We start from the raw sequence: 12,068 nt of genomic DNA on the forward strand, positions 1-12,068 counted from the left end.
TGCAATGATTTTGCACAAATCAGTCTTAGGTTCCTTGAAAGTTTTAGATGGAAAGGTGTTGCTGCCTTTGCAGAATCCTTACCTAATATCTTCTTTTTTATTATATGAGATCAAGCATCAACATTCAGCAAACCTGGGCAGCTCTTAGGGCACAGCAGTGGATGTCTAATAGCTAACTAGTATTAACTAACAAGAATTGTGGGATTTTACCAGTGTACTGTTTTGGTCTCGTGTACACTGGTTCCTGGCAATTGCATCAAGGGACCATGAGCAGCACCAGACTAGTATCTATTGATAAAACCAGATTCAGCTTGTAGGAAATAGCAACAACAAAATGGATCAAACTGCAAACAGTACAGAACACCAGAACAGATAATGCCTTCAGACACATGTTGTGAGTGAATAAGGTATTTTCTTTATCTGCTCAATCCACCTTAAACTTCTAGCATAGGGTTCTTAATTCATCTTGCTACTGACATTTTATAAAATATTTGATTCAGACCTTAATTTAAAAGACATTCTCCTTGTCTTGGTCTGCTATGAAGGTCCCCAGGGAAGTGTGTGTGCTATACGCTTTTTAAGTTTTGATTTAAACAAATAAAAATCACAAATAACCTTCTACCTTCACTGTGAAGCTAAATGAAATTTACAGGTAATATTCTGAAGGGTTCAAACCTGTCAAATGTTCCAAGACACCTGAACTTCTGTCCTTAGAGAAAGACAGACTTTCTTTGTCCAAATAAGATGCACATAATTAATACTTTAAAAATAATGTTTAAATAACTGGCTACTATTATATGATTAGTGGGACGTGGTGGCGCTGCGGGTTAAACCGCTGAGCTGCTGAGCTTGCTGATCGGAAGGTCGGCAGTTCAAATCCGCGTGACGGGGTGAGCTCCCATTGCTAGTCCCAGCTCCTGCCAACCTAGCAGTTCAAAAACATGCCAATGTGAGTAGATTAATAGGTACCGCTTCGGTGGGCAGGTAACGGCATTCCGTGTAGTCATGCTGGCCACATGACCACGGAAGTGTCTACGGACAAACGCCGGCTCTTTGGCTTTGAAACGGAGATGAGCACCACCCCCTAGAGTGGGATATGACTGGACTTAATGTCAAGGGAAACCCTATTATATGATTAATTTCCCAATCCCTATCCTTTTCTTTATTTTACACATAATTCTTCATTTTGTTGTTTATTCGTCCAGTCGCTTCCAACTCTTCGTGACTTCATGGACCAGCCCACGCCAGAGCTTCCTGTCGGTCGTCAACACCCCCAGCTCCCCCAGGGACGAGTCCGTCACCTCTAGAATATCATCCATCCACCTTGCCCTTGGTCGGCCCCTCTTCCTTTTGCCCTCCACTCTCCCTAGCATCAGCATCTTCTCCAGGGTGTCCCGTCTTCTCATTATGTGGCCAAAGTATTTCAGTGTTGCCTTTAATATCATTCCCTCAAGTGAGCAGTCTGGCTTTATTTCCTGGAGTATGGACTGGTTGGATCTTCTTGCAGTCCAAGGCACTCTCAGAATTTTCCTCCAACACTACAGTTTGCAAGCATCGATCTTCCTTCTCTATCTCTGGTTGTTCTGATCCATTTAGTTTTCATGGCAAGAATACTGGGGTGGGTGCCATTACCTTCCCCAGGGATCACATTTAGTCTGACCTCTCTGTCATGACCTTCCCATCTTGGGTGGCCCTTCACGGTTTAGCTCATGGCGTCACTGAGGTGCTCAAGCTCCAGCACCACGACAAGGTAACCATCCTTCATATGGCAATATTATTACTTCAATATTATTACTGTGCTAAGAAAAGTGGGCTTGACTAGGATATGCTATCTATCCTTAGCTTCATGACTTTCAGCTGTTACATATGGGGCCAACTAACAAATACATTAGTATCTCCACAAAGCATACACACAATAGAAATATGATCAATGGAACATACTGCATTAAAAAGATTTTGCAAAAGCACACTGCATTAGAATATGCAGCCTGTACACCAGAAATTGAATGAAAACTATGAAATTTACTAACCACAACATGATTCAGGAGATGCAGGGCACATGAACTCTCTTTTGCCAAAATAGATATGTTAAAAATAATATCTGAATTATTATTTTATGTTCCCTGACAATCAAAACCACTGAAATTTCTAATTTCATTAGCATGCAATATCCTATATCTATGTAAGAAACATTTGTACTAATCTAGAATGACATGTATAGGCAGGTTATTTTTGTAATTCTATACACACACACACACACCATATTTATGGTGGAAAAATACATTGAAAAGTCAAACAACATTTGTTTTAAAATACCGACATAAAAGAAATCCAGAATAAATACTCTGAATGAAAGGGACACTCAAGAATGAAATGGCTTGGTGCTTCTAATACCACCCCCCAAAAAAATCCAGTGCTTGTACTTTATCACAAGATCAGCCCTTTTCAAAACTGAAAGTTATCAACAATAAGATTTTACAGATATCCCCACAGCCTTTCAGTCCAAGAGGACCACATGATTACCTGTTCCTGAATGCAAGGTATGGAGAAGAAACTGAAGGAAACCAGCAAACATAGCAGCATCGGCTCACAGTGCCTTAATAAGCAAAGCCAGCTCTGAGCAGGTTGCTGAATTTCAGCCTCAGACTGTAACAAAGCCATAATCAAAAAGGGGAGGGGGGGGGGACACCCAAAACCAAATCAGTGCAAAGTGAGTCTACACAGAGTCCTTGTTTCCTGTAGTTCTTGTCTCCTGAGACTGTGCCAAATGATTCTGCAATGTCAAACGTTCTACAAGACTAACATCAATTAGGGCCATAAGAGCACCTGCCATAAATACAAATCTCTGCAGTGTAGAGACAGCACTGATTACCGCAATAATAAATACGCACTCTGTGCAATGTTAAAGAGGCTCTCTGCCTATGGAGCATCTTTAATGATTCTGAGTCTCCAATTAAGGATCTCATGAAGCAATATGTTTGCCTCACTGCAGAAACTGGAAAATGCTTTATCTGCTGGAGTTTGACAGATCAACACCTACCTTACCACCATCGAAACCATTTTTTCTATTAAGTTCCGTTGGACTGAAATTTACACAGGCAAAGTGTCAAATAAAACTGACAGTCATTAATTCAGTATTCAGTTACCATTGTGCTTTCTGACCTGCATTAGGAAGGGTTGCTCCCTTTGTGAAATTCTCTTTCAGACTGTCAGATCCAAAAAGCTAAGTCTGCAAAAGATGGACAGGACTACAAGCATGTGAATGGCAGATGCCTCCCCAGACTCTTATCCAAGGCAGACACAGATAACTCTGGAAGAACCCAGCCCAGAGGTTCTTCTTCAAAACTCTGGGACATTTCTGTGCACAAAGAGAAGATGGGCAGTAAGGACTGTCAGGAAGCTTTCACCGGCAGCCCTTGTTGCCTTGTCTGACTGACCTGGGGCTCCCCAGATGTGCTATATTTCACCTCCCAGATCCAACATGTCTTTAAGGTGCCAGACTGAGGAAGAACGCTGAGAAGCAGATGAGAGGATCTAGGTCAGTATTTTTCCACCTTAGCAACTTTATGATGGACTTCAACTCCCATAATTCCCCAGCCAGCAAGGTTTCTCAGAAATATTGTCTTGTTCCACTCTAATTTCTTTTCTGCCTGCTCACTCCTCAGAATGTACTTTCCAATTTTAGTTCTTCCTTGTCTTTATTCTTGGGTTTTGATTCATCTGACCCACTGAACTGGTCATCTTTTTAATTCTCGACCTATGAAATCTCTATACATCCATATTGCTTCCATTGCCCAAATTCAGTGTTGGCTGAATTCACACTCTTTTTTTTCTCTCCTTCTTGGCAGAGCAGTACTATTATTTCATGCTTGTTCCTCTCACTATACTGTATATTTATTGACTACTGGTATTATTTATGATTTTATTGAATTTTAAATTCTTTCTATTGTGAACTGCCCAGGGTCCCCCATGCAGGGGAGATGGGTGGTCATAAAAATATGATAAACGAACAAACCAACAAACAAGCATCTAATCATTGGCAGCATTATATCATTTTTACTTCTACCACATTTTTGCTCACACATGAGGCCCAAAGTGGTTAACATCACCATGAAAAATAATTGTATCAATGTTATATGAAAGGACAACAATATGAAAACCTATCTGACTATGAAAATGCTGTAGTGAACCTAAAAGGCACACTTCAAAGTCAGCATAAGCTAAGAGGGAAAAAACTAGGCAGAAATAGTTGATGCAATAATTGTTCAGGAAACCCTTAACACAGAAGAAATTGAGGTCTCTAGATCTGACTGTGAGTAGACCCTTGGTGGTATGTGGCCAGATGGCTACGCTCCTATCATTGATACTAAACTACATTTCCAGCACTGATTTCTGCTGAAAATCTTTCCTCCAACTGCTTTTTAACTATGAAGGTGCATTTTAAAAAGTATTTGTTTGCTCTACTGAGCTGTTTTACTGGACAATCATATGGATAGAACAGAGGAGAGAGGGGTGAACTGACTGCACTAGATCAACTTTCATTACACAGCAATGCTTTTTTTCTTTTGACCTCACTTGTCTCCATGGAAAGCAAAAGGCAGGTTTCACGTAATATTTAATACTTTTCTAATAGTGCCATGAGGAACAAACCTAATCCTTATCAACATTTTCTAAATCTAGGCCAAGCTATGATTACGCTCATGTTGGCATAGATTAAAGAAATCCAGACTATATGCGCACAATGTTCTGTATGTACCCACTGAATTTTCAACCTGTCAAGGACGTTATTCTCATTAATAAAAGGCACACTGTGCTTTCACTGCAAAAAGAAAAAAGGAAGTTTCATCAACAGATTAAGTTTTGGGATGACTCCCAAAGTAGTTGCAAATGAGTGCCAGAAAGCTACTCTCGAAGTCTACTGGCTTCAAGATTTGAAATTCTGGCTCCTGTGATCCACTTCATATTGCTCTTGCCTTGTAGTTAAGTTTCAGCTACAAGAGAGAATAGGAGCTGGTAACGTTAGTTGTGACTGCTGTATCAAAACCAATACTCCCATCTTATTTTTAACCAATACGTTAAAACGTAGGAGTAATGAAATATTGCTAAGTGACTCTTGCTCACTGATTTTTTTCATCCATGTTTTCTATTTTCTTAATACTCCTCAGAGGAGGAATTTGTTAGTAGTACAAATTGGGATTTGAAAGTAAATGATTAACTCTTAAAATATGTTTGGTATGGGCTTTATGTTCCAGATTATATAAGGGGACTAAGGCTGACCTAGTAGCTAAATCTTGTAAGAAAAGACTGGGTCTGGGGCTCCCAGGGCACCAGAGACATGCTTAGATGGCTCCATTGCTGAGTTAGCTATCCTTATTCTGTCTTGCCTAGGGTTTCTATATTTGTTTTTTTTTATCATATTTATCTTTTAATATTGGTTTTGATACTGATGTGTTTTTTTTCTATTGGATTGTTTTAAGCTTTTCTATCAGATGGACAGCTATATAAATTTGATTAATAAATAAATAAATTTGATTTATAAAAGGTAACTGGATAAATTTAGCTTGAGAAAGATAACTTAGTGGAGATAAAATATAACCCTCTGAGTACCTGATGAGGTATGACATAGAATAAGGCCTGTTCTCTATCATCTCAGAGTACAGAACATGAAATAAAAAGTAAACAAAATACATGGTGGAATGGAGAAAAAAAATCATGATTTTATGTGCAGTTTTACCATGGAACCAATTTCTTAGGTGATGAGCTTCCTTTTGCTGGATGTTTTCATACACATTTGTTAGGGAATCTTTCATTTTGATTCCTGCACTTAGCAAGAATGTATATGAAAAAAATATTACAGGGTTTAGGTGACCTAGAATTCCCATAAAACACCTTGCAACACCTACAAAGAACTTCACCTTTTTTACTTGATATCTTCCTGTGTAGAAAATGGAAGAATTGAATGGTACATTAAATTTTTGCTTATCAAACAAAGCAGATTGATATCAGGTTTGAAGGTGATCTTTTAGCAGCTGGTCAGTTTATGTTAAATCACAAATGGCTTGATAGGAACTCTGGGAAATGAATCATGGTTTATTCATCTTGCAGCCATGGAATAATAATGGAAAGGAATGGTAGCCCCTAAGTTCAAGGCTTTGCTTAACATTGCAGAGATGTGTGCATGTATTGGTAAACCATGATTTAATGTTTGCAAACTAGACCTGAGAGAGACAATCACCTTTTTTGCCTGCATCAATCTTTTCAGGTATTGGGGATATTTTACACTTTCTAATTTCCTTTTCAAAAGGCTAGTTTTGTCAATTCACCAGTTGTGTAATTAATAACATAAAGGCTCAGATTAGCTTTTCCAAACAATGTATGCTGCAATCTCATAGCTGGATCACAATGTTAGGGTTTCTCCCTTTCTACCTATGGAAAACCAGCTAAGTATGGATGAAGGCCCTGTTAATGTTTTCTACTACAGATTAAGGTTACTATGGTAACTAATCATTTTGGCCCGGTTAAGAGGTTGAATCCAACTGTCCCCTTTTCAGATGTTGATTTTTGCACCTGGGGGAACAAAACTTGCCTGGACTTGTTTTAGTTTCTGTTTCCTTTCTATGTAGGCATGTAGAGTTGAGTTAAGCAGCTCTCACTGAGGGCCTGCAAGAATGCAGAAGCTTTTAAATATGTTTTGCTTTCTGTAAATAAAATTATTGTTATAGAAATGCCTGGTGTGTGACTTTTCTGATCTCTCCTGGGCCAAAGGCTTTCCCAGCAATCTGCCAACAGGTTATGGGCCCAGTAAACAGTCCAGTAAGCCCAGTAAAACCCAGAGAGAAAAGGAAGATCAGCTCCACACCTCATGCCCAATTTAAAGGCAGGTAGCAAAGACCTGTGAAGATTTTCTTTGGAGCCACTTGGAGATTTTCCAGCAACTGCCGGTCTACAGGACAAAGAAGCCAGCTGAGGTGACTTGCAAAAGAAGGAAGAAGCCATGGCTACCTCCCAGCCCTCAGCGATGCCTCTGGAGCGCCTATCAGAGACCAACTATTTGAATTGGGCCCTGAAGATGGAGATGTATCTTCGCAGAGAGAATCTTTGGCTGCCAATTGGTGAGCAAACCCCCCAAAATCCCAGTGCTGAATGGCTGAGACAGGATGAGCGGGCCAGAGCCACCATTATCCTGGGAGTTGAGGACAATCAGCTAGTCCACATGCGAGGTATGCAGTCTGCAAAGCAACTTTGGGACGCTTTGAGAGACTTATATGTAAAGGCAACAGCAGGGAGTAAAGTTACCCTGACAAAAAAGCTGTACAAAGCCTACATTGCAGAAGGAGATAGCCTTCCTGAGCACCTGCATTATATTCAGCAGCTGTTTGTTGAGTTGCAGGAGAGAGGAATGGAATTTACACCTCTCACAAAATCCTATATCCTCCTGTCCTCACTGAATGAAATGTGGGACACACTGATTTGTACCCTGGAGGCTATGCCTGAAACAGACCTCACCCCATCGTATGTTACACAGCGCTTACTCGCTGAATGGGAGAAGAAAGAGGAAATATCCCCCCCCATCTCTTCTGGAAAGCTGCTGTCATGAGTGCCGTTGAGCTGAAGACATCAGCACAACGGCACACATGACAATAACGAGGAAAGAGAGGAAGGGGCTCAAGATAAGCATAGCACGCACAACAAAAACCACAGACCCTAGCCGGAGCATGCAGCCATCAAAACACAAAAGAGAGAGAAGATAAGACAAAGGATAGGAGGATCGCGAGGCACACCCAAGCTGTTAGCACAAGGGCAACGGAGATCGCCCAGCTGACAGCAATCACCGGCTGAATGAGGAAACCGATGATGGGCGATCCCGGGGCACCCGCTGGGGCCTCGCAACCCTTCACCTACCGGCAAGACAGCATGCAGGACAAAGGGGGGATGACGTGACCCAGGGTGAGGGGGCGCTGACCGGCGCGGGATATTTAAACCCCGCACCGGCGCGCTCTCCTCACTCTCAGCTTTTTTCGCAACTGTTACTACGTAAGAAATAAACCTGAACCTGCTCTCATATGAATCAGTGTCAGTGTTTTACTCTGCGGTAGGCAGTGCATGACAGCTGCAATACCAGAAAACAAGGGAAAAGAAGGGAAAGGAAGCTGAGGCCACAGTGCTAGCCAGCCAGCAATGCTTCACTTGTGGTTCAGCTGGACATTTGCAGAAAGACTGTGCCTTGAGACCCAAGAGTAGAAAGACAGAGAAGAAGAACACAAGGGCAAAACAGAAGAAGGCTCTTCAGACAACCCAAATTGCACAGGTTGCTGAGAAGGGTAATTCTGATGTATGGGTGTTAGATTCTGGAGCCAGTTGTCATTTATGTAATTGTAAAAGCTCTTTTGTGTCACTGTCTAAAACTGAAAGACAAAGTGTATCTTTGGCTGATGGGTCTGTGACCAAAATTATGGGACAAGGTGACTTGTATTTATCCTGCTTGGGAGAAACTGTAAAGGTTGTGTTGTATGGGCCAAATTTACAATCAAGCCTTTTATCTGTGGCACAATTGGCTGCAACAGGGTATGTCATAACATTTAAGAAAAATGGTTGTGAGATACGTAAAAATGGAAAATTGTGTGCTACTGGTATATTAAAAGACTCTTTGTACATTGTGCAAAATGCAAGGAAGCCAAGCTGCAAGGCTGCAGTTGGCAACACACCATATCATGACCAATGTGTACACCTGATGCACAGGAGATTTGGTCATGCTAATTTCAAGTATATAGCACAAATGCCACAGCTGTGTGCTGACCTAAAGATAAAACCCTGTGACAAATACTTAGATTGTGTAGTTTGCAAAGAATGCAAAACACTAAAAGCTCCTGTGAGTAAGCACAGTGACAGAGTTACAACTAGACCTTTGGAAATTGTACACTCTGACATTATTGGTCCTTTTGCTCCAAGTCTTGGACAAGCAAGGTATGCAATGACCATCAATGATGATTTCTCAAGATATACATTTATCTACATCTTAAAACATAAAGATGAGGCATTTGAGAAATTTAAAAGTTTTGTGACATGGGCAAATGGAAAATTCCCTAGGCCTGTATCTGCACTCCAATGTGACAGAGGAGGAGAGTACCTTTCTCACAAATTCAAAAGGTTCCTAGTGAAAAAGGGGATACAACAAATTCTTTCTAACCCTTATACCCCTCAGCAAAATGGTGTTGCTGAAAGAAAGGGTAGAACCTTGCAAAATGCGATGGAATGCATGCTAAAAGATTCACATTTATCTTTTAAATATTGGGGAGAGGCAATATCTACTGCCTGTTATGTACAAAACAGATTGTATAACTCTATGATTCAGGACACTCCATTCCGTTTGTTTTATGGTGTGAAACCAAAGGTAAACCATCTTAGAGTGTTTGGTAGCTTGGGTTCATATTCCAAAACAACAGAGAAGGAAAGGAGGCCCCACAACAAAGAAAGCCATCTTTGTTGGCTATGAACAAAGCCAAAGGAGCTACAGGTTCATAATGGGAGAGAAGTTAATAATTAGCAAAAGTGCTTCTTTTGCTGAACAAAACTGGGGGAGATTAGCTCTCCAGTTGATCTGACCACCACGAGAGAACAGCAAGGACTTGCTGATGGTGATCTTTTGCCTGATGAGGACATTAAACCAAAAAAGCAAACTGAAGATCTGTCTGATGAGACAGATGCTTCTCAGGAAAGTGATAGGAGTCAAAATTTAAGCCCTGTATTACCTCGCAGATCTCAGAGAAGTAATAAAGGCGTTCCTCCATCACGTTTTCAGGCTGAAACAGTAAAGGCTTTTCACATATTCACAGAACCTGAGTCTTTAGAACAAGTGAGTGCTTTACCACCTGAGATTGCACAAAATTGGCATTCTGCCATGCAACAGGAGTTAGCATCCTTGAAAGAAAATAAAACATGGAAACTGGTAAATCTACCTCCAAATGAACGCTGTCTAGGTTGTAGATGGGTTTTCAAACTGAAAAGGGATGCTGATGGAAAAATCCAAAAATATAAAGCAAGGTTGGTTGCAAAAGGATTCACTCAGAGGAAAGATTTAGACTTTGACAAGACTTTTGCACCAGTTACTAAAGGTGAATCAATTAGATTACTGTTAAAAATTGCTGCACTCAAAGGAATGTCAGTTTGAATGTCACTATGACATTCAAACTGCATTTCTCTATTGTGATTTAGACCACAAATTATACATGCAGCAACCCCCTGGCTATGAAAAAGGGGAGAATCTAGTCTGTGAACTGCAGAAGTCAATCTATGGGTTAAAACAAGCTGCTAGATCCTGGAACCAAAAATGAGATGAAAAATTGCAGAATTTTGGTTTTGAAAAAGGAAAAGCAGATCCATGTGTATATATGAAGAAAGACAAACAAGGCTGTATGTATCTGTGCATTTATGTTGATGATTTGCTGCTGTTCACATCAACAGAAAAACAAAGGCTTGATTTTGAAGCCTGCATGAAAAGCCATTTCATATTAAAAAGCCTTGGAATTGTGACAAATTACCTAGGTTTGGAAATACACAGGGAGAAGGATGGTAGCTTTCTGTTAAACCAAAGGGGAGATAATGTTAAAATAATGTGGATGGAAAGATGGAGTTGTCAAAGAAAATTGGTTTGCATCTTATTCTGTAGTATAAAAAGGGGAGTGTTAATGTTTTCTACTACAGATTAAGGTTACTATGGTAACTAATCATTTTGGCCCGGTGAAGAGGTTGAATCCAACTGTCCCCTTTTCAGATGTTGATTTTTGCACCTGGGGGAACAAAACTTGCCTGGACTTGTTTTAGTTTCTGTTTCCTTTCTATGTAGGCATGTAGAGTTGAGTTAAGCAGCTCTCACTGAGGGCCTGCAAGAATGCAAAAGCTTTTAAATATGTTTTGCTTTCTGTAAATAAAATTATTGTTATAGAAATGCCTGGTGTGTGACTTTTCTGATCTCTCCTGGGCCAAAGGCTTTCCCAGCAATCTGCCAACAGGCCCAGCCTTCTAAGGCTTCTTTTGTCTTCTAAGAAACGGCATCTAAAACTTGCCACAACTCTTCATTATACCCACAAGTGCATGTATGTATATCTAAGAGAGCTACCAATTTTAGCTTCCTTTATTTCCTGAAGGCCCTGGGAGTTGCTGCTGGTACAGATTCTGGAACTGAGTCAGGGCAGGACAAATTTTCTTAGAACTTGATTTCACCTTGTATATTAGTTGTATAAATACACACATTCTAAAAGGGCCTTTACCTTAAGGGCCATTAAAATAACTAACAACAAAGTAGGATAGCATGAATTACTGAATTAAGTCTATGGTTAGACATATGAAATTTCACATCTGCTTCTCATAATGGGCTGTCAGAGCCAATCTTACTATGAGGCTGTTGGAAAGCAACTATGAGAAAGTGTTGGAGAAAAGAGCTCCATTCTGTGTCTCATACTTATTTACCTGAAAGAGTCTAGGGTCCCCCCCACAAAAATGATTTCCCATTAAAAGGGAGGATCATCTTAGATTTACTGAGAATATGATAACAGAGAAAAGTGAGCTTTCTTCCTTTCTAATCCTTCCTGTTTAATCTCCCTTTTGGGGATTGTCTTAAATTCTGGGTCATCTTTCTTTTGGAGGAACAATAATATAGGGTGCTTTTTATGTAGAACAGGACAGCATCACCTTGTTCTTTGACTTAGATAAAGACCTTAACTTGATTTCCTCATTTTGCCTGTCCCGACCAGATACATTATACTTTGTATCAGTCTTCCTCAACATGGAAGACTACCACGTAGTCTTGAGATGTGACTGAACACTGTAGGGAGTCTCTGTAACCTTCTAAGTTTAATGTGGAACACTTACCTGCTTTTCTTTATGCAGAATAAACCATGCTTACGTTTTTCCTTCTTTGTTTATGCAATTGAGGTCAAAAAGTTGATGTCTGAGATTGCAAGGAATTGTAAATCAATGGGGGGGGGGTTCCTCATCCTGATATTAATCAGTGAAAGGAGAGCCAGGGTAGTATAGTGATTAAGATGTTCTCTTGCAACTTATGATAAAGA

At 40.3% G+C, this 12,068-nt stretch overlaps 1 protein-coding gene across 5 annotated transcripts in view; it reads right to left on the reverse strand.

The window, feature by feature from the left end:
• Positions 1 to 12,068, reverse strand: part of RIMS1 (regulating synaptic membrane exocytosis 1) — a 279,319-nt gene that overhangs the window by 128,415 nt on the left and 138,836 nt on the right. The gene's annotated exons all lie outside the window — the stretch shown is intronic.

This window comes from Candoia aspera, chromosome 1 (assembly GCF_035149785.1).
Source record: "Candoia aspera isolate rCanAsp1 chromosome 1, rCanAsp1.hap2, whole genome shotgun sequence".
Lineage (NCBI taxonomy): Eukaryota > Metazoa > Chordata > Lepidosauria > Squamata > Boidae > Candoia > Candoia aspera.